Here is a 22,413-nt window from a genome sequence, read left to right as displayed (position 1 = left end):
TGATTTTTGAGAAATGAACTTCCATTTCCACTGTGTGCTGCATTTGCTTTCACATGCAAATGGAGCATTTGCTCATACAACAGCTGTTTCTGTGTTTTAGTAACAGTATTTACTCAGATTAGGCACGCATTTGCCCTAGCATATTTCTAAAACTTTGGCATGGCTTTTAACATTGTATTTTACAAAAATTGTCAGTAAAATAGTAGGCTTTCTCTGTGATCGTAAGTAGAAAGCAAAGTTCAAGCAAAGAAAGTAAAATTATCTTGAGCTTTTTGAAAGCAAACATCAGATGCATGTTTTTGTAATTGCTTTCATTGGTTTGGTTCAGTAGTACCTGAACTTTTTAGGCAGTGTGTGTCTGATACCTGTCCATGCTTCTGTTTTGTTCCTGTGGCCCTGTCCTCTGCAAGCGTACAAAACCAAATGCAGTGCATTTTTTTGCGGATGAAGGGGAAGAGTCAAAATGCAACCAACAGGAGATGGAATACAAGCCAAAACCTTCTGTTAGCTGAACTTGTAAGGATTTCTGCATTTTAATGGCAACAGGCTTCCCATTCCTTCCCTTCTCCCATCCTCAAAGTTTTTGTTTTGACGTGAATAGTGTGTGAGAGAATATGATAGAAATATGTAGAAAAATGAATCTATTGTCCGCTAAGGCTTGTGGAAGAGATCTTGTGAATATTGTATTGTTCTCTGGTTGATAGGCATAAGTTTGTAATAAAATGAGAATTAGTGAAATACGGTTAACTGTATAACAGCAAGCACCTTGTTAGTATATGATTCGTATACCTGTGTATGCCTGAAGCTAAATTTATTTGGGGTTAGTTGTGCAAAATAGTTTAAAAGCTCCCATCTTGAAAAGTGAGGTTTCTGACTTTTAATCAAGGTGGACTTTGAAATCCCTTTCATATGGTCATTAATTCATAGGCTTTTTGGGGGATGGGGTCAGATCAGTTGCTCAGGGAGATGTGTACAGTTGGTGATTATTTGTTAAGTTCTAAGGCTTCATAAGTCCTTTTGCACTTAATTAAAGTGACCGATACCGTAGAATCACAGAATATCTGAGTTGGAAGGGACCCACAAGGATCGTTGAGTCCAACTGCTGGGTCCCCAAAGGACCAACCCCCCCCCCCCACCACCAAAAAAAAAAAAATCAAATCATCTCTGAGAGCGTTGTCCAAACGCTTCTTGAACTCTTGTCAAACAAAACTTGATTTATGCATTCAAAGTCCTGACTAAATATGCAACCCATTTAGAGTGGTTAATCTGTGTTAGTATAGACTCGACACGATACAATTTATTCATGAAATCAGTATGTTGCATTGTTATGCAAGATCATTAAACATGGCTTGTAACATAGCATTACTGCACCAGTTCAATTTTGTTTCATAATAGTAAAGATTGAGACAAATTCAGTAGCTTAGATCCATCCTTACAGGAGCTCCCCTGAAGTAAGTGGAGTTTCAGCCCGTGAGTTAATTCCATTAACAGCTGGGTTCAAACGCTGGTGATTGCATGGATTCAGTGGTGTCCTGTCCAAAAGCCGCTCACCCTTTAAGCGATGCTGTGCGTGCGTGGCCTGAGGTGATCTCAGTGGACACCGTACCCAGCTGCTAGGGGAAAGCTGACAGACACTAAGCACCCACTGGGTGGGTTTGTTGCAGGTTCCTCACATGCACAAAGTCAGGCAACTGGCAGAGCTCCGGGTCTTGTGAGGGCGTGGGTTTCTTCAGCTTGGCTTCCCTATATGTGGATCTCATGCGTGGTGTTACTCTGCTGCTTTTGTTTTTTAATTTTATTTTCACTAGACACAGAACAGCCTTGTTCTGGCAAGGGAAGTGTGGCAAAGTTTTGTATGTATTGAATTGACAGTAAAATATCTCTATTTGCCGCAGGTGAAACTTCTCCAATCTTGGTTCTCCAAAAATTGCACATGCCTTAAGTAAATTTGATCCAGTAAAATGGTGGCGCACTGGTAGGGCATTGCATCCACAGTAATCTCAAATCGCCTGTGTGTCGTGGAGAGACACAGGTCGGGGGCTAGAATTAATTACTGATGATAAGCAGTGGTAATTGGAGGGGGAGTTGCATTTATATGAACTCTGTAAAGTGGTCGTGCACTCAGGGCACATTACATTTGTCTATCTCCTGAAGTTTTAACCTTTAATTGTAAAAATGTGCTCAGTTTTAGTAAAATTTTAATTACTGTATTGAAAAACAGAGCAAACAACATCTTGAACTGCTAGCATCAGACTGTGGAGAATTGTACAGGGGGGTTGGATTACTGGGGTGGCAAAAAGGCATAGCAGTCAAGTCCTGAGAATCATCAAACCGAGCACTAAAATCACACTGTTAGTTCCTCAGAAGTAATTTCAGTCACCCTTTTGTCCCACGCTTTTGCTACCGGCCTTTGTGCAGACCGAAAAGGCCCCAACCGCGGCTCGGTTTGGGCCGTGGTTCGCTCAGGCAACTCGATCTGCTGCAGAAGCAGCGAGGAGAAGGCTGCCAGAGGGGCTGGAGCCGCCTTCGCTGGGGATCCTGCGGGGGGAAATCCGCAGGCGCCAAGCACGCTGTGGATAAGTGCGGGAGGAGGCGAGCAGGAGCGCGGGGTCCGTGCACCGCTGCCGCCTTACCTGGGTGGCATGCAGCCCGTGGGGCTTCGGTGAGAAGATCCTGGCCCACGCCGACAGCACGGCTCCTGCGGGCAGGCACCGCTGGGATGCAGCTGTGCCGGCATCGTCAGGGTTTCGCAGTTCGCCCGCCGCCGTGTGCGGGTGGCTGCTGGCCTCGGCGTCTGCCATTTGTGCTGCGCGCCGCCAGCAAGCGCCACGGCTTTGGGAGCGTGGGCTGGGTGTTTCTGTGGGAGCGCTTATCGCTCCTGCTGTGTTGCTGCAGAAAAAGGAACACTTCAAGATTAGAAGATGACAATTAGGAGAATACTTTTATCAAGCTGAGAGCTAAACTGATGTTGTAGGACCTCATTAAAGACTTGCTCTGAGGAAAAAAAAAAAGGAATTAAAAATAACAGTTCCAAAAGATAGGAGGCAACAATAGAAAATTTCTGCTACGAGGATGAAATAAGGCCAGTATGTTCACCGGTACAACATGAAAGCACCAGGTTCGATTCTCAATTATTCCCTGGGCTGAAACACAGCAAATACATCCCTGTGGCCCCAGCAAGGGAGCACTCCCTGTTGCTGACTTGCCCGTTCACCACTTTCCTTTCCTCTTCTGTGAACTCTGGGGCTCGATAATACACTGAAGCCATTCCTTCACCGGGGATTTTAATTTAAATTTCTTTTGTCTGGGTGCTTGCCTGCATTCACAGGTGTTGATGAATTTATTGTCTTTGCGAGACCCCTGACAAAGATGTCTGCATTGCATTTGGTAGAAATTTACCAGCAGGCTCCAAAGTTTATTGAGACCATGTGCTTGCATGCAGAGAACATGGCCATAAAGTCCTAAATGCAGGGGAGGCAGGCTGGAAATAAGAAAATAGATTATCTCATATTAGGTGAACGAATTTAGCAAACTGAAGCTGAATGTAATGTATCACAGGATGTTATTTATTGTAATGCTGCATATTGCACTCCCTGTAGCGCAAATAAAATCAGGATTTTTTAATCTTAGGAAGTATTTCTTACAGCATGTGACTTAGTCCTAAATGAACTCAAAACGTTAACTGATTTTAAGCGTGATTAAGAACATTTTGTAGGCAGGATCTCATTGATAGGTCTTGTGATTTGGAACCGTGCTTTTGAATGGATTGCTCTGTAATACATTATACATCGATTTTTGTATCTGAAACGTTAAAATCAGTTTTTACACTTAACTATAATTGTGTTAACTGTATTTGTATTGTGATACACTAAGTCTCCAAGAAGGATATCTGCAGATAAGGCCAAGTTGCAGCACGCTGTTACGCAGGTGAGGTTTTCAGTACCCGCCCGGCCAGCTCTCTGCGAAGGCTCCTGGCTTCCGTGGATACTCTGCAAGGTTCCCCTGCCCCCAAAGGGCCTTATGTAAACGACAGCCTGAGTAAAAGCTAGCAAAGAGCTATTTTTAGCAAGCCTGTTGCAGCTGGGGGAGGGCAGGAGCCTTGGGTCATGCAGGAGGGTGTAGCAAAGGAGGGCTCCTGGGGGCCGCATCCAGCCCCGCTCGTGTGGCCCGGCAGCGCTGTGTGATCAGTATGGAGACATTTGGGGCTTTGCAATTAAAAAACAGCAAAAAACCTGCTTAAACCTAGGTAGTTTTTGTAAATAAATTGAAAAAAAAAAAGTGATGTGCAAGCAAATTGTGTCAATTTGCTGCTTCTGTTAATACATTGCCAATGCTGGTAATACTTGCAAAGGTGCTGAAGGCCGTGGCTAGAATGCCCCATCCGCCACATTTGCTACTGTGGCATCTCAGCTGAATTTTACCTATTTCTGATGTTCTAAAAGCAGTGGCAGCTCGGAAGAGTTGGGCATCGTGAAGCCTCATGTCCAGCAAGGCGATCATTTTTTTGGGGTATCTTCATGAAGAGCATGTCTGGTTTTCTTTGGTATTGTTGGGTCTCAACAGAGAACTGAGCTTTATTCTGTTGAGTCTTCTGGTTGGTATTTTATTTTGGTCTGTTCATTAGCTCTGCCATCAGCACGTGCACCATGAAGAACAGGTTTTACCTTCTTCAACATCAGTATAGGAGCTCATAGCAGTGAAAAACCCTTGGATGATTTTGGAGAGTGTGCGGTATTAAGTGAAATCAGACGAGTGAAGGATGTTCAGTCTTTCATGGGACTGATGCCACTGTCATCAACAATCTTGGTACAGTGCAATGTGTTTGTAGAAGCGTTGAGAGGACGGACTTAGAGATCCCTTCTCACATCTTAGCAGATCAGATAATATATTTCCCAAATGGGCATTCCGGACTCTCTAAGATCCTGCTAAATGGAAAGTTTGCTTTAAAACTAAGGTGTGTGGCATGTTTGAAGCATGAAATAGTACTACGTCTTCTGTGAGATTACAAGTGTAATATACTCAGCATTATCACAGTGCTCTATCAAGGGAACAAGTAATTAAAACATCGCATTTTAAAGAACTACTTAGAGTTTTGGAGAAGAACATGTCAGATTGTAACTCACTTTATTGTGATTTGTATGGATAGCTCAGTAAATTTGCAAATATCCATACGCTTCGTGTTATGAATTCCTCTGCGTTCTGTCAGAGTGCTTTTATAGGGTGAGATCCTTGACCCTTGGCCATTGCCCCTGGAGAACCTCACTGTCCACCTCTGTTCCACAGAGCGGAACTCCTCTAAGGGCCGCTCATCTCGTTAGCAAAGAGCGTTTATCATTTCCACAAGCTCTCTTCAGACATCACGAGCTCTGCTTGTGTTTTTCTCTTAGCCTCCTCCTGGTGCCTGCAGGTTGCTAACTGGGAAGCTGTGAGGCGGCATGCCTCCTCCTAAGGTGACCGGAGAGCAGGCAGGGAAGAACAGGGTAAGGCAGGACCGGACAGGTCAGAGCAGAATTGTTTTCGTTTTAAATAAATAAATAATGATAATAATAATTTTTAAAAATGCCCTAAAAGCCAGTCTTGGCCCTCACCCAGTTTTTAGGATCAGAAATGGCTGAGCCGTTTCCCAGTTTCAACCTGTTTGGAGCCAAGCCTTACCAGACTCTTGTGGAGTCGTGGCTCCACTGCTGCTTAATTGCTTCTTGTTTCGAAAGATAATTAGGAACTTTATTTAAAAATAGTAACTTTAGTATTCAGTCCATTAAATTTGTCACCAAGTTATTTTCATTAAGGCTCCCAGCTGTTTTCTTATTGGAATTGTGAACTAAAAATAGGTAGGATTTCTGCCGTTGTGTGCAGAGGCCGGCATCGTACCTCCATTCCAGCCCTGACTTTTCCTAATGATGTGAAATGTGTTTGTTTCCCTCGGCGCTTTCTTCTGGCTGTATTTAAGAAGGTCCTGCTAATTATGCCAAAATTGTGCACTGTGGTTTTCTGATAAAGTCACGTGCCTGTAAAGAATATGAAACTGATTTCCCTCAAGACAAGTCTTACAAATGAAAGATTTGTGCCACACCCAGTACATTTTCTTTTTTCATCAGACTGTAAGAGATGTTTGTAATAAATCAACAAATACCTTTCGAAAAAACACAAACAAACAATAATGAACATGGGGTTGTTACTATTATTATGAGGGGTGCGATTTGCCCTCTCCATTCAGTTCTCATGAGTAGTCCCTTTGTTGTTATAATTGAAATCACAGTGTAGATTGTGAGATAAAGTGACAATTACCATGTTTATAGTGTACAAAACACAGTGGGTTTTGAAACAGAACGCTAATTACCCAAATCTATACAAGCATATGCTACTTTCATGCATGTATGGATTAAAGAGCAAATCAGGTTGTAATATCCTTGCTTTAATAGTATATCTTTAAAATTCTGACTTGTTTCACATTTATACCTAACATCCGTGCCACAAAGCTTTGTAATGGTTTAATGCTGGACATTCAGAAAACTGAAATGGATATTTACTGTAGGAGAGAGACATACACATTTTGGTATAAATGTGTGGCATTCTCCCTGCATACTTACTTCCTGGAAATCAATCATTAGAAAAGTTGCATTCTTCTATCACTGTGTTAGCTGATAATGTTTTTTAATTCACTGGGATACTTTTTGACTATATGTCCACCAAACTTACAGTAGCTCACGCTGATGAAAAGTAATGTAGGTAACAGGAGGAAGCTCTGCTGCAGAGCACTGTGAGTTTTGGGTGGTTGTTTTTCTCCTTTTTAAAGGCTTAGTATTTGGAGCTATAATCATGAAAGTTAGTGACCCAAATGTAAATTGTATCAGCTTTTTGGTGGTGGTGTTTTTTTTTTTTCATTCTGTTGTCTTTAAACAAAGAAACAGAAAATCTCAAGATGTGTTAATAAAACATAGGTCTCTCCAATGGTAGTTGGTTCATTCAAAGTAGGGATTTTTTTTAATAAAATGCAGGATATGCTCGTCTGCAGAAGCACTCCAGTTCTGCTCCCTTAAAAGCTACATTTAGATGCACTGTATAATCCTGGCATGATTGATTAGTGTCACAGATCTTTTTTTAATTTTCTCATCTGCTTGTTGGCAGTCTGTTCCTTGGACTTCCTGTGCATGTGCATTTATACAAAGAAGATAACTGCAGTTTTACAAGCTGAAGCTGTATGATCTAAACATGGGTGGCACAGGGGAAGGGAAAAGTGGCATGCTGAAAGCTCTGCACCTGTCACTAGTCTTGGCTATAACTATCGATACAGGGCAGCTAGCGTGTTCAAGATAATGCAAAAACCTCTTAGGCTGAAAGTTTTAGAAGAAAGAAGAGGAAATCACTGTATTTAATAGATGCATATTAGCTACTGTGTAATGTATCAGTTGCTGCACTTAGCCCCCCCCTTTTTTGTGGTGAATCTAATAATTTGCTGCTAAGCAGAGGAAGTGGAGTTAAAATGCTGTAGCACAATAAAAGCTGTATTTCACATATACACGGTCTTTAAACATTATGACCACATGTAAGCAGGTGATGCAGTGCAGGTAATGGAAGAACACACCTACCTTTCTCCAGAACTACTGTGCTTTCTTGCCAGACTTTCTCCCAGTCTGACCCATCTGATCCGAGGCTCTTCCACCTTGCAGTCCTCGCTGCTGTTCTTAGTGCAAACCAGGAGCCGGAAGCTCTAATTATAGTAGTGCAGAACAAATGGAAATCCTGGAATTGTCTTCAGCACTTTAAATCACACAGTGTCTAGTTACAGGTATCAGAGCAATAGGTGAGCCAGCACAGCCCGGCTGGGTTGTGATCATTCCAGCACCGCTGCTGCGTGCCTCTGCTTCGTAGCACGCTTTGGAATTGCATATTTATTACCAAATCTGCAGGCTGTGAGTGTAAGGTGATCACTATGCTTCAGGCACGTATTTGAACCAAGGCTGCAACACTGAAGGGTGCTGTACATCCTTTAGTGCTGCCTTGCAATAAGACATTATAAGAGGATTCTTTATACAAAATAACAGACTTGATTAATATGCATAGCTTTATACGGGTGGCCAAAGCCCCAGCCTGGTTCTTGTATGTTGATGTGGGAATTAACAGTACATCTGGGGAAGAGGAATACCTTCTTAGTCCCCTTCTCGTCTTCTCCACTGCAGGAACTGAGCCCATGGTTTTTAGCATCCGTTTTTGTTCACTTCTTCCTGTGAGACTGTTTAAATGTTCCTTTCATGTAGAAGAGGAAATTTTTAATCCGTTAATAAATAATTTAGGTTTAAGATTTCAGCCATTTAAAATGCAAACATGAGACACTGCCCTCTGCAGACAAAGAGATTGTCAAGATGTGTGTGTGTTCTCTGCTGGGATCTTAGGGCTTTAATCCTGCTGTGGGATTTGACCTCTGGCAGCTCTGTGGAACCTGCGTGCACACCCTGGGCTCTCCGCTTTGGCTTCCCTTTCCCTCAGGTTCCCTGCTGCCCATCCGTGCCTGAGCTGAGGGGCTGGGGAGGGAGTCCACCCACTCGTGGTGCTAAAATGAGTTGTTATTCATAGCTTTGTGAGACTTTCTTTCCAGCGTAATAAAGTACTTAATGATGTCAACATACAGCAGCAGCACCGCAGTTTCAGAATTAATGCTCGCTGAGATGAAATTATTTTCCACCTCTCAGATGCGCTTGTTTCACACTCCCTACATAGGCAGGTAGACCTCACAGCACCATTTTGTACTTGCCTCAAGACCATAATGGCTAGAATCTTTTTTCCCCTTTATTCTGCCCATCGCCTGAGAAAAGAGGGGCTTACATTGGGGTTTCTGGACAGATGGGCAGTAATTTAGCAGAGGTTTGTTTGGTGTAACACAGAGCAGTGGTTCTTCTCAACCCCAGTGATAGAAGGGTGGGTTTTGGTTCTGCACTGCCCGGACGTGCAGAGAACCATTTCAGAAGAGGAAGATATAAAACTCGGAGCCCAGGCCTTTCTCAGGCCTTGGCCTCTCTAAAATCTCCCAGCAGGGCTGCCAGTTAGGGTGCTGAGACTGCAGCCATGGCTCGGAGGTGTCACTGAGCTGCCACCGGTAGCACCTTCTCAGCCTTAACGGTCTCAGTACAAGGTTCTGTTCCAAGACAGGTATCTATTTCCTAGTGATGGTTTTTAAAGTTACAATGCTTAAATATTTACATTCTATGAATATGGTTAGTAATTGTTCAGGTAATTACAATGTTTCTATTTAACTAACTAGATTCAATAAAACTAGCTTAAAAAAAAATGTAACTGAAACAACTGTATTACCACTTCCTCATTGTAACATCGCCCTAAGTTAGCTGCAGAAGAAGGTATTTTAAAAGTCCTTCAAAAATTTCCCTTCGCCTCCTTTTTCCTGTGCAGCTCGGTTTTGTACACGTGCCCCCGTCAGCCCCAGCTCTGCACACTGACTCCAGCACCGTCTCTGTTCCAGTGTCTGCAGCACCTGACTGCCCGGGTGTGAGTCAGTAGCTACAATAGGAAACCTCTCGGTGCCGAAACCAGCACACACCACTCTTGGCTGGCTAAGAGAGGAAACAGGCTACGGTTGTGCCTTGTCAGGGATTTTACCTTTCCTTCTCACACTCTGATTCTACATTCTCTGTTGCTTTGTTCTTAAAAGCACGCGGGTTAGAAAAGTCCATGCTAAAAGTAACGTTTGCAAATGTTAAAATAGGTTTTGCAAAAAGAAAGTATATTCTACTTTCTGTTTTACAGACATTTTAATGATTAGAGCTTTTAACACCATTTTGAAGGTTTTTTATAGCTAGTTTGTTTTGGGAAATGAGATTTATAGGAGTTTATATTTTTATAATGATTAAAAATCTGCTTTAGGATAAACTGAGTAAAGTTAGCAGGTCTGTGGGGAAGAGAGGGGGAAGGACCACAATATTTTATGTAAATGATTCTAAAATGGCTTATCATGCTAAATTAATGCTGTTTGTGAGCCTTTTTAAAGCGGGGATATTCTGTGAGGTGTCGATGGAATTGGAAGCTTAAAAATGATAAATATGCAAATACCATTTGGGGAAATATTCCGTAGTCTTTGGCCATGTGTTGATGTTATCACAAACAGCGTTTAAATGAGTGAAGGGTCTGTATTCGTTTTTCCTTTTAGCGTAGTGAAAGAGGAATCTGAACGTTTAAGCAAAGAGCAAAATAATGAAACAAGATGCCTGGCAGTTCTTGTTGTTTGATGCGTTAAAGTTATACGAGAATAGGCGAGGGCTGTACCTCTGCAGACGTGCAGTCACTCCCTGCCAGTGGCTTTCCCACAGAAGTACTGTGTTCACCTTCAGTGTTTGCCTTTGAATTTGGCATCGAGCTTGGTTTCTTGCTCCTTTTATCTGCCTGCATGTAATGCGTACCAGGGAGAGACGAGCACTTAAATTTGACTTCATTTTATTTTGTGGCAAAAGATATTTGCAGGGAATGATTTTCACAGTAGCCGAAGATCAATAACAGTATAGTCCTCAAAATTAACCGTATAACATTGCTGTGGTAGCTCTGTATCAACTGTTTGTTTTAAAATGAATTTTTTAAAGTACATCTGGTATTAAATTTCATGATCAAGTGAATGTTTCAAGAAGAAAGAAGGGTAACTCTATATTCCCCCTCACTTCAGTGCTGAGAGGTGCGCTCTTACAGATGCTGTAATACTAGATGCCAGTTTGTCTGCCTCCTTTTACAGAGGCCTGGAGTTGTTTTTCCCAAGTTCGAGAGAAAAAAAAAAAAGAAAGCATGCCCTGAGAAAAGTGAAAACTGAAATGTGAGCTGGGCAAATTGCTCCAACTGGCAAGTGCCGAGCAGGTACTGACAGGTAGCTCGGCGAAGGAGCTGCCCGCCGCCCCGGCCAGCAGCGCCTGGAGCGAGCATCACGTGCGGCGCTGGCACAGGGGAAATGGAAGGTTTGAGCTTCCCGTGAGCAGGGTAACTGTCAACATTCCTGCATTGTTGCAGCAGAACCTAACTTCCTAAAATACAGAGCAAAAAGCTCTCGGTTGTGATAGTGCTTAAGTAGGCAAAATTCCAGTGTTGGACTGTATTCTTGCATGTTAAGTGCAGCGAAGTGTTTCTCTGAAGACCTTTGTACAAGTATATTTAAATAAGGCAGCGAAGTCTGCCCTCAGAACAGCGCTCGTTTGTCCTCCCATTGTTCTGGGCTCATCTGGGGCCCATATTCATCCTCTGCAGTATAACTGCTTCCCTGGTTCCTGCGGAAACTCAATCCTGGGAGCAAAATTCCTTTTCTGTCGAGTAAGATCGTATCATCTCCCTCTAGCTCCTTTTCTGAAATCTCTGTTAAAAATGGTGGTGCCTGGTTGTAGATGTTTGGAAGCTGAGGAAGCACCTGGTTTTGTATTTGCAGCAGTTAGGGCTCAGAGTATACTAACAACACGAGCAGAAGAACGTAGGGGCTGTCTGATTTGATTTGTCTGGTTTTGCAGGTATCTCCATTTCTTCAAATGGGAAAACCAAATGGGGTTTTAGTGTATTAATTCTTCTAGCATCTGAAAGACATGGGGCAAATACCAATTGAAAATGCTTGTAAAGCATTTTGTGGTCTTCAGCACAGACCTATTTCAACTCTGGTTCTTTGTTTTTTTTGATATATATTTTTGTTTGTTCGTTAACTTTCTGGCTGTCCTTTTCCATCACAGTCAATGAGAGTACGCTTCTACCAACACCATCCCAGTGGAAGGAAAGCACTGGGGTTTCGCTGAAATGATGCTCTTGTTGCAGACACCACCAGCTTTTTACCCTTTCAGACCTTTTTCAGTCTACCCTATTTTCCCATTGCCTGATCTAGGTAGCGTTAGTGCTTCATTAGAGACCAGCTTTTCAGCCAGTCTTCTGAGCATTGCTCATGCCTGCATCTCATACTATAAAGTAACAGCTGTCCCATTTGTCTGAATTTTCAGCTTTCTACATGAAAAATGCAAAAGATTGAAGCACTGTATTTTGTGCAAGATAAATTTGTCCCCAAAGGATCCTGTTTTGTTGTTGTTAATATTGTTTGCTAGAAATCCCGATGTCACTAATTTTGTTGGAAATTTTCAATTTTAAAATTTTATATATGTGATGGTCTTTATCAACTGAATGCAATTCTACTGATTTGATAGCACTGGAGGGAGCTAAAGACCATAAGGACAAGGTTCCATGTAAATACTTTGTTGAAACACAATGAAAGGATATCCCATTAGGCTCACCTGTCTTAATTACAGCAGCCTACAGTAGGGGACAGATTTCTGGAAATTGCATAGGTCATTGTCATATTAGAAATGAAATCTGAAATGGAAGCAACTCAAATATAGTGGGGGGCTTTCAAACAAAGTTGTGTTCTGTAAAGGCACTCTGTAGTATCATTTAAAATTATTCCCATTGATTTTTGCTTAAATGATTTTGCCTAAACAGTTTCCTTAGTCCGAGTTAGCGTGAACTATTTTCAAACCTGTACAAGAAGGTCTGTTCCATACTGTACCAGATTCTTTTAATTTGGCTTTTAGAAATTAATAAGTTTAAAATATCCCTCTGTGTTCAGCCCCCACTGTGCATTGGAGTAAAGCAGTCTGTGTTGTTGGTTTCTTCTGCTGTGTTTGGATTTGGTCTGTCACCTTAGTCTACAATTAAAAACAGCTTACAGCAGAAAATCACTGACCTTGTTTGTAGCTAAAGACCTTTTTCTACCTTCCAGAAAACAGGCACAACAAAAATATATTTAGATTATGGATATTTAAGGTGGGGAATTTAATGGGAGAGACATTCACAGTCAACCATACTGGATTTCTCATTATTCCAGCTTGGTGACTTTATTGATAGCTTTAAGAAAAAAAAAAAGGAAACAATTTATTTTCTTACAATTAGGTATTACCCTTATCTTTCCTTCCTTGTGTAAAGTTAAAAATCACAGACTTACATGTTCATAGCCCTTCAGGAAATAACAGATAAAGGTGCAGAACTTGGAGTGCCGAGGAGTTTGGTTCTGCAGGATGATGGTCTTGGAGGGTCTCACAAGGTTAAAACCAGTTTAAAGGGCAGGAAAGGCAGGAATTGCTTCAGGTAAGTCCCAGGCACAGCTTTGTGCCCTTGGCAGCCCAGGCACTGCACTGCAGCTCCCACGTTCTCCATCCCTGGTACCCTGGCGGTGCAGGGCCTGATGTCCTTCAGAGATCCCCAGGCTGAGCCCGCCATCTCCCTTTCGTTCAGTTTCCAGTAATGCATGAATTGTTCAGAGATAACTGGTGCTTTGCCTCCTGATTAATTCAGTTCTTGTTTTCTTTTGAACACCGATCCGTAAATACAGATAGGTGGAAATGGCAACAGGCAAGCAAATTTGTTTCGAACTGTAAAGAAGGGCTAACATCCCCGTGTTTAAAGCAATCCATTTGTCATGGTTTGCAACAAACAGGATCGCCGGTTAGGTCCGAGTCTCTCATTGCTCTGGCCCACTAAAATTTGGGAAGAAAAGTTGTAGAAGAGGTGCAGAAAGGGAAGAAGGGAAGTGAATTGAGAAATTTTGTTGTGTGAATGTTTAGTGGCTTCTTTCCCTTGTTTGTTTTTTGTCTTCTTTGGCAGCCTTTTTTTTTTTTTTCTTCTCCCCTCAAAGAAAGCAGAAGCTAATAGGGATTGCACCATGTTCCTCCCCACTCCCTAGCCGTGTTTCCGCCCCGGGCTTGCCCTGGGATCAAATCCTGGCACAGTGATCTCATTCATACCGTTACCTTTCATTTCTGGACCCAACCTGAGGCTTGGATCAGCTTAAGTTTCCTCCCGGCACGGTGAAGTAATGTGGTGGGGCGGGGTGAGGGGCTGTTGTGAAGCTATGTGACATATACAGGCTTGTATCGAGGGGTGCGCCTTGGGGGCATACGGGAGTAAGTTGTTTTTAACCGGTCTGTTGGTAGTCGTGAGAGGGCGAAAATACCTCTTTTACAGGTTTGAGAAGTACAAGTGAGGGCAGCCGGAAAGGGCTTCAGATTTGGGGCTTGTATCGCGTATTGCTGTGGGGAAGCGATGGGGAGGGGGGTCGTGTGTAAAGCACCCAGCGGCGGTGTGGGGCAGAGCGTGCCCTCGGCTAGTGGAAGCGCAGGGAGATGTCCCCCGGCCCTCGCTGCGGGAAGGGTCAGCAGCCCCAAGGCGAGGTGAGGAGCGGGCAGGCGCTGCCCGGCCCCTCCAAGCGGCCAGGTCAGGCCCCAGGCGGTGCTTTCTGTTTGCCAGCCCTCTGCCTCGCTCTCCCCTCTCCCCCCTACAAAACCAGGAGGTTCGTTCGTTGTGTGACTCAGAGAGAGCCATCTCATAATTATTTATGAATTTGCTTTCTTTAGGAAGAAATATATACGTACTGTTCTTTTTTATATCGTTTAAATCCAAACATGCAGCTGATTATAGCCTCTTAAACTAGCTTGGAGTATCTTTATAAAAACCAATAAATTCTGAATCGCATTACATTACATGTTATAAAGTACGTTTTCCAGAAGTATTTCTGTGAAAACTGCTGTTTTCTGAAATATACATTGTTCGGCTGGCAAATGAGCAAGCTGGATGTGGTGAACGGAAGGGGGAAGGGAAGGGAAGTTTACATACAGATTTGAGCCTGGATGGAAGTTACTCTACAATTTTTAGAAATGAAAATATCCATGTAGGGACCTAAAGGAATCCTGTGGGCTGATGGTGCAGTTTGTGTTGAATGCGTGCACTGGTGCCTTTATGGCATACGGAAGATATTTCACTGTGGCTTCAATGCTTATTATAGTCGCAGTATTTTGATTACCATCTGTAGTCTCTATTGGCTTCTGATAGAGCAGCGAAGATTTTATATTTTGAGAGTTGTGCTCGCTGTGTTATATCACACTGACTACTATTTCCCGTGTCTGAAATTGCCAAGCCGTACAACTTCAGTCTTATTCCTGAACCGTTGCTTTCATACGCTGCAGAAAATATTGAGTCTCCCGATTATACAAATGTCTACTGTTGGGTAATATTGACAAATACGCTGAATAACATTTTTGACATAACATTCTGTTCCCACACAGATAATTTGGATGTAATTGAATGGGTTGATCAAGAGTCTGGGCTAAAAATACTTCATTTTCTCACCCACCGAGGGAAAGCAAGCGCTCGTTCGAAAGGCAGTTCTGCCGAGCGGGGCCGCGGAGCAGGGGCCGGCTCGCGCCGCGCCTCGCCGACCTCCGAAGACAAGGCCCGGGGCTGCCCGGGGCGCGGATCCCTCGCTCTGTAACCTCCTGGTCGCGGCCGTGCCGTGTCCAGGCGAGGAGCGGAGCTGTGTGCCTGCGGCCTGGGGTACGGCTGTGCTGCGGCACGCGACCGCAGCCCTCCGGCTCCGGCCAGGGCGCCTGCCGGCTTCACACGAGCACCGAGCCACGCTGAGGGCAAAATCCCACAGAAACAGTCAGAGGGGGGACTCGTGAGGATCTCTTCTCTTCAGCTTTGCCTTATTTTAATGGCCTCCCGGGCACAACGCTGCACTGTGAGGGGTTCGGAAGCGGTACGGCTCTGCTGCAGACTAGGGGAGAAGACGGAGAACTGGAAAGGAGGGAAGGGCCGAGCGGTGGGCCCGCCGTGAGGGGCCGCGGGGCCTCGTCCCGGCCCACCACCCCTCGGCCCTCGTGCTGGGGAGCGACGGGGCTCGCTCCCCTGCCTGCCGCCCGTCCCCGGGCGCGGGCCGAGCCGCATTGTACCTTTCCAGCCTTTGAAAACCGCCTGTGCCTATTTTTATTTGTCGAGCTGGGGCTGGGCTGGCCCCGTTCCAGATGTGTCTCACAAGATTTGGTGCTGATGAGCTATTTATAGAGCTGTGGTTCCATTGTCATGGCAACCGTGCTAGAGGCCAAGGCGGCTGGGAGCTATTTCTGGACTTGTGCTGTAATGTAAAACTGATTGGGAAAGTTAGTGCATCCTCTAAGCCAGACTAACTTTAGACAGGCAAAGAGGGAAAAAAAAAAAAAGAGACAACTACGATTGCTTTAAATAGATTTTCCTTTTCTCCTACCTTTTCCCCATTTGCGCTTTTCGGTCGCCAGCGATTTTGGAAGGCAGGCTTTGCTTTCGCCGGGGTTTCTCTGAAACTCATTCATGCCTCGCGGCCTCCGGGAGCCCTACGCTGCTTTAATGAGGCAGCTTGGGAAGCGGGGCGCGTAACCGGCCTTGTTTTTAGGGCAAGGTTTGTATTTCGTGGCAACGCGAAACTACGGGGCTTTGCTGCTCGGTCGGTTGGGTGCGTTTAGGGGTTTTTGCAATAGTTGCGCTTCTTTATCCCCCCTAGTTTTAATATTCTATTTTTTATGTGTGCTTCATGTTCTCCACACCATATAAGGAACTGTAACCTTGATTACCACAAGATGATTCCAAATATATGGAGTCATACTTTTCAGCTTTCTCATTATTTGCTTCAAAATGAGAGCCATGGTGCCCCTCCGCCTCCAAGCGGCTGGAATGCGGCAGGTTCAGGCGCTGCGCTGGGCTGGGGCCACGTGAATGCTCTCCACTAGTCCATTCGGAGCTTCACCTCTTCCTTAAACCCCTTCTGTGTGCCTTGCGACTTCGGTAAGGAAGTCCCAATAACCGGTTGACCTGAAGCTGGAAATAAAAAATATTTGCAACTTCTTGGGAAACTTTTCTGAAGAGTTGCCTTTGGGCTTGTATCTGCTGGAGCCTTGTACTACGAATCAGAGTCCATTTGCAATATAAATCTGGTTTCGAATGGTGTCCTTATGTCTGAGAGCTGCCACGCAGAATTTCATTACGAGAACAACGTATCGGAGATATTTTTACATGCGATAACAGTGCTCTCGCAGTTACACCAGTCGTGTTTGTTACAGTACTGGCTGTATATGCCTGTCTCAAAAGGCTGTGATTTCTTAATTTTCTTTGGGAAGTGGTTAAAGTAATTGCAAAAGTTTTGATGGAGTTTTTTTTTTTCCTCCCCTTATCTAGTTTTGCTAGGGGAAAAAAGAGCTGTGCCTTTCTGAGCGTTTTAAATTACCCAGGAACGCGTTCGTGGCATGTCTTCTACCAGCACCTAAACAGCAAACGTTGCAGCTTTGCAGATCATAGCAAATACCAGTGTAGCTTTAAAACCAAAGAAAGTCTATTAATGCCCCAATATTAATTTTAACTGCATTTTGAGGAAAAACCTGACAAGTTTGGTTTCATGTAACGTCCATGTTTGCAGGATACCATAAATGCTAGCAGATCAAATGTTTGCTTGTTTTATTTACATTGTTCCTGCAACTCTACCTGCTTTTCTGCTTCTCTTACAAAATAAATCAGCTGAAATGTAGAAGAAATCTTTACGACCAGTTTAAGAAGTAGGACTTTTCTCCCTTAATACCCTGCTTGCTCCCAGGAGTGGCAGGAACGTACAGAACTGAGGGGCAGTCGAGGTGGCCGTGCACGCTTGCAAAGGAAAATAAACCCGCTGCCCTGGGCTTGCGGGCAGCACGTTGGTCTGCATGGGCAGCCATGGGTTTGACGCTGTAGCAGACCTGACTTTCCAGGGTTTGGAAAACGCCTCTGTATTATTACTTTTTTTTTTTTTTTTAACTGTGTTCAAGTTACAGTACATACATCACGTATTTCTCGGCTTGAATACCCTTTTAAAGAGAGTATTATATCTTTGTACTAATCCTGTGACTCTGGCTTCTACATGGACAAAACAGCTGAAGAAAGACTTTATCAAACAGTTAACTATTTAGCTCTTAGAAAGCCTTTCCTGAATAGCATGAAGGATTACGGCAAAGACTAAAAAGGGAGTGAAGTAGAACTAAAGCACGATCTGTTCAGAGAAATTAAAAGCACATTATTATTTATAAACACTATTAATGTTAAATTGTATTAAATTTTAGTTTAAAAACTCCCTTGGAGAGCATGGAGTCATTTTTGTAGTCCCTGACAGGGTATTAATAAATAATAAAAATTTCTGGGCATTTGCACAGTTTACTCTTTAGGAAGATGAGCAAACAAATATTAATTTCAGACACAGAAACGTGAATTGTGAAGACTGCTTTAAAGGTGATCGGGGTAGATACAAGTGTGGTTAATTCTTAGTAATATCTTGATAAAAACACATGACTCAGAGGAAATGAAAATTCCATTTCCACTGACTCGAGGGACTCTGGGCAATTAACGTACTCCTCATGTGCCTCGATTTTTTTCCCTACCTTTAAAACAAGGTTAATAAAAGGTGTGTATTTCAGGATGTGGTGGCAGAGACAGGAAATGCAGCGTGAATGGAGGCAGGCAGGACTTGTGAGCATGATTTACTGTCTGTAAAATACCTCGAGGCTTTCAGAGGCAAGAAACTTCACAAAGTTCCCGTACTAGTGTTGAAGGAGCTGAGTTACAAACAAATGTATTTAGTTGGGACTGAATTTTTGAATTCTTGATGTGCAGCATCTTACCAATGCTGATGAGATCTTAGTATGCCATAAGAGAGAGACATTTTGTATACAAATTCAGGTTATGACTTGACAGAAAAAAAAAAAGCTAATGGGAATAGAGCTTTTCAAACACAGGTAAGCTGTCAGTTTGAAGAGCCCTTTGCAGTGTTACTGTAGATTGAAAACAAAAGCTTGTCTTGATAGAGCAGGTTTTTTTTCTTGCCTGTCAACCATTTCGTCAAATCACAAAGACTAAAATTTCAAGTTACTGTTTATTGAAAAGATAGTCAGGAAATGCTTAAGGAAAGGCAGCCCGATTTCCCCTCCCCGTTTTTCCCCAAATGGTGAAGTTGTGCTGTTTGTTGAGGTGGAGGCTTTAATGTGTTGCATACCTTTAAGTGGAGACAGCAGTTGTTAGCCTTGCAGCAGCATTGCTCGTTCAGTAAATTCCCCCCAAAGAGGAATAAAGCAAAACCAGAGCAGTTATTTCTGTATGACAGAAGAACTCCAGAACTAATCAGAAATTTGCATACATCTCGATGTGAAAATTGAGACATGATTTTGGCATAATAGGCTTGCTAAAAAACTGGGAAAGAATTGGGGTTACGTGTATGACTTAAGTTGTGGGGGAGCTAAAGAAAGCTTCTGTGTGTCTGCATGAAATCTGCTTTCTAAGTACACCCCTTGCTGTTAAAGAAACTGGATTCTTCTCAAAGATGTGTTTAAAACATTTCACATGCATTTTTCCTTCCCCAAGCTGAGGAAAGAAATCCAAGAATAAAGTAGTTTTTTTATTTCAGATCGTTTAAATTTTTTATTAATACCTTGCATTTTAATGTCCTAGGGACACATCTGCTGCTGTCCTGGAGATGCTTCTTCGCCAGCATTGCTGTTTGCAAATGACCTAAAATCTTTTATTTATTTTTTTAATGTGTCATAGCAACGTAGCAGTATTTTTTTTAATAAATAATACAGGCAAAAGTGCCTTATACCGAGTGACAGCATTTTGCAGAGCAATAGCTGTTATTTAGTCATGTCCAGAATTTGGCCCTAAGTGAGAATTGGCAGCAATGCTGAATGGATGATTTGCTTTCTGGAAAATAGCTTTCCCATATAATCTCTGGGAAAATTTTACAGAAGAAAAAAAGACTGACTTTGTAACTTAGTGCAAAACTTACTCTGTCTAAAATTTGGGTTCGTGGTTTGAGAGTTTTATTTGAATTATTTCGCCAGTCATTTTTTTTTTCCGTCTCCCCGTGAAATTCATTGCTGCCATAGCAGATGGGCATATCTCCAATAGACTTAGAACAATCTAACAGCAGTGAGTTCAGCACACAAGGTAGTACTGAAATGGCCTCACTTGTGTTTTGGGTAGAGTATAACAAGAACTAAAAATAAAAATTAATGATGGTGAATTTGTTTTCATTTTGAATTAAGCTTTGTTCTCACCTCACTTGATTATTAGTTCCATTTACTGGATAAATTATTTGGTCTGGACGAACAATGACACAGACCTCTCTGAACATAGTGTATTGAACTTTTCTGAACTCTCATGTTCCTGCTATTGCTCCTTATTTTAGACCACATTTATTTTGAAGTTGTTCAATTGAAAGAATGATACGTGTTTTTTTTTTTAATGGTTGTGCGAAAGATCAAACTGTTTTTCATGTCTTTAGCCCATTCTAAAGTTGGTAGAGCAGACTTTTATGAAAAGGGATATATGCACAGGAGGAAATCCTCATTTAACATGCTGCTTTGCTCCATTTTCCTTAAAATGCCACTGGAAGCAGCGTAGGTTTTCTGGTTACTATCACACAGTGAAAGACTTTCTTCTTGAACTCGTATTGTTACGAGTATCAGATGTTAGTGAACGTTGGAACTTATCTGGGGGGAAGAAGAAATGTTTATTCCATTTGAACTTGTTTTACCTGGCATGAACGTTGCTATTGGAATTCATCTCAAGTACAGTACTGCTGCTCCTATGTGGCTGATGTTTTTCAAGGAAATCATAGGCCTAAAAATAGTCTGCATAAACAACAGTAAGAGGTTTGTACTTTCAGTTCCAGGTTGTAGCAATATCTTGTTGTTATTTTCTAATTGTCAGTTTCCAAAATCCATTAAGCTGATTAGCGGTGTGTTTAAAAAAAAAAAAAAGCCTTTTGTGGAACCTTGCATGAAATGTTATGCTCAGATAAATTCAGTAGAGAAAGGCTGGGACATCGTAGTATTCACTTTAAAATCTTTATGAACGTGTTATGTTCTGAACATTTTTCAAGCATCCTCCAACTTGTGAAATCACCATGTGATTCCGAGACTGGTGTTAAGAGAGCCCTTTATAATGTGCAAGCATTTGTGCTAGTTGGAATTCATGGTTGTCATCCCTATTTAACATCCCCTGCGTAGGGAACAAAAAGCTTTACTTCTTTTCCTAAGGGTTAAAAAGAAGAGGGTATTATTTACCAGCTTGGAAGAGATGAGGAAAAACTCCAGCTTGTAACTTGCACTACATATTTGGTGATCAGTTTACCTGTCTGTGTCCACATCATCTTTCATGACAGAAATTGAACTTTACACCTTACTTTTTTAATAGTATGTTTGTTAAGATACATTTTGATGTGTTTTAAATTCAGCAATTCCGACTAAACAAAAGTTGTTTTTCATTTGTCTCTGAAACAAGAAGGTAATCTAGTTCCTGGCAAAAATGCCTTTACCCTGAAGCCACTGTTAAAACATTCAATTGTTTTTCCCCTTCCCCTGCACTGCATCTTGTGTATTAGAGAGTCGTTTGGAAGTAGGGGCTGAAACAGAGGGCCAAGACCTTATCCGATTTTAATGGCATTTTGGTTTCTGATCTGTGAAACTGGGACTTTGCTACCTTTTTCCCCCTTGAAATCGTTGAGCATGACCATAGTTAATGCAGTTTCAGCGTCCCTTTCTATGAATAGGAGTCAGAAGGGAAAACTCATCTTTTCACTGTGATTTCTGCTTCGTAAGGAGAAGAATTCATGCACAGGAGTTTAAAATGAAACTTAATCAGTCTTAAAACCAATATATTTTAATCATTAATGTTACCAGTAGAGTTAACTGTAGAAGCATTTTGAGGTCTCCTACTAGTACAAAAATAAAAGGTGTCAGGGTCCTGCGTAACCCTGATGCATATGTGATATTAAACAAGGTGGTCAGAGTGATTATAGCGTAACATCTGTGTTCTGAAACTTGGTTTTCTATGTCTTTGAGTCTTGTAGTAACAGCACAGTAAAACAAGTTGGTTCCTTGAGATTTTTGCCCTTTGAGTTAAAGTGAAAGATAATTAGGTTACAGCAAGTTGGCAAAAACGTTTTAAAGACTCCAAGATAGCTTTTTTAACTAATGCCTAATGAATTTGAATAAAATAAACATTTTTATACCTACTTTATAACAGTGCCTACTAGGACTACTTCTTCAGAAAGTAAACTGAAAAGCTTTTCCAACAGGTGACAACAAAATCAGTGTTCCCTTACACTTTACTGAACTTGCAATGAAATCAGTTTAGTGATTTAATTTATTAAAAGACATAGTGACTATACATTTATTTGTAAAAATATTCATCTTACTTTCTGGAATATTACATGTAGGCTGTTTATTTGTCATTGTTTTACTGTTAGCAGGAGCAGACTGTGCTGTACGGTTTCTGTAATATCACCCAAGTTAAACTACGTGCGTGTTTGCTGCCGGAGGGAGCGGAGTGGGAGGGGGCTGGAATGAGATGAGCAGACTTGCTGAATAAAACTTGGGAATTTGGCCCTCTGCTGGGTGCTGCTGGGAGATGCACAATTTAAATGCTAGCACACGTATGTTCAGCAATTTACATGCATTCAACACTTCGTGAATCTGAATGCATTAAAACTTACCAACTGTTACTTGGGAGCTGTCAGTTAATTAAGTACCAGGAAGTTTGTCTAATTTGAGAATGACAAGTTATTCTTTTTTTTTC

The 22,413-nt window shown here is 42.3% G+C and overlaps 1 protein-coding gene and 1 long non-coding RNA gene across 6 annotated transcripts in view; one reads left to right on the top strand and one right to left on the bottom strand.

The window, feature by feature from the left end:
• Positions 1 to 22,413, top strand: part of GNAS (GNAS complex locus) — a 151,928-nt gene that overhangs the window by 117,367 nt on the left and 12,148 nt on the right. The gene's annotated exons all lie outside the window — the stretch shown is intronic.
• On the bottom strand, positions 1,297 to 22,411 carry LOC308178924. Its single transcript, XR_013940036.1, has 2 exons — positions 7,590 to 22,411; positions 1,297 to 4,922 (listed from the first exon to the last, which is right to left on the bottom strand). It is a non-coding gene; the product is annotated as an uncharacterized lncRNA (long non-coding RNA).

This window comes from Anser brachyrhynchus, assembly GCF_964034855.1.
Source record: "Anser brachyrhynchus genome assembly, chromosome: 16".
NCBI lineage: Eukaryota > Metazoa > Chordata > Aves > Anseriformes > Anatidae > Anser > Anser brachyrhynchus.
Note: the sequence above shows the minus strand (reverse complement) of the source record. Positions and strands in the feature narration are given on the sequence as shown.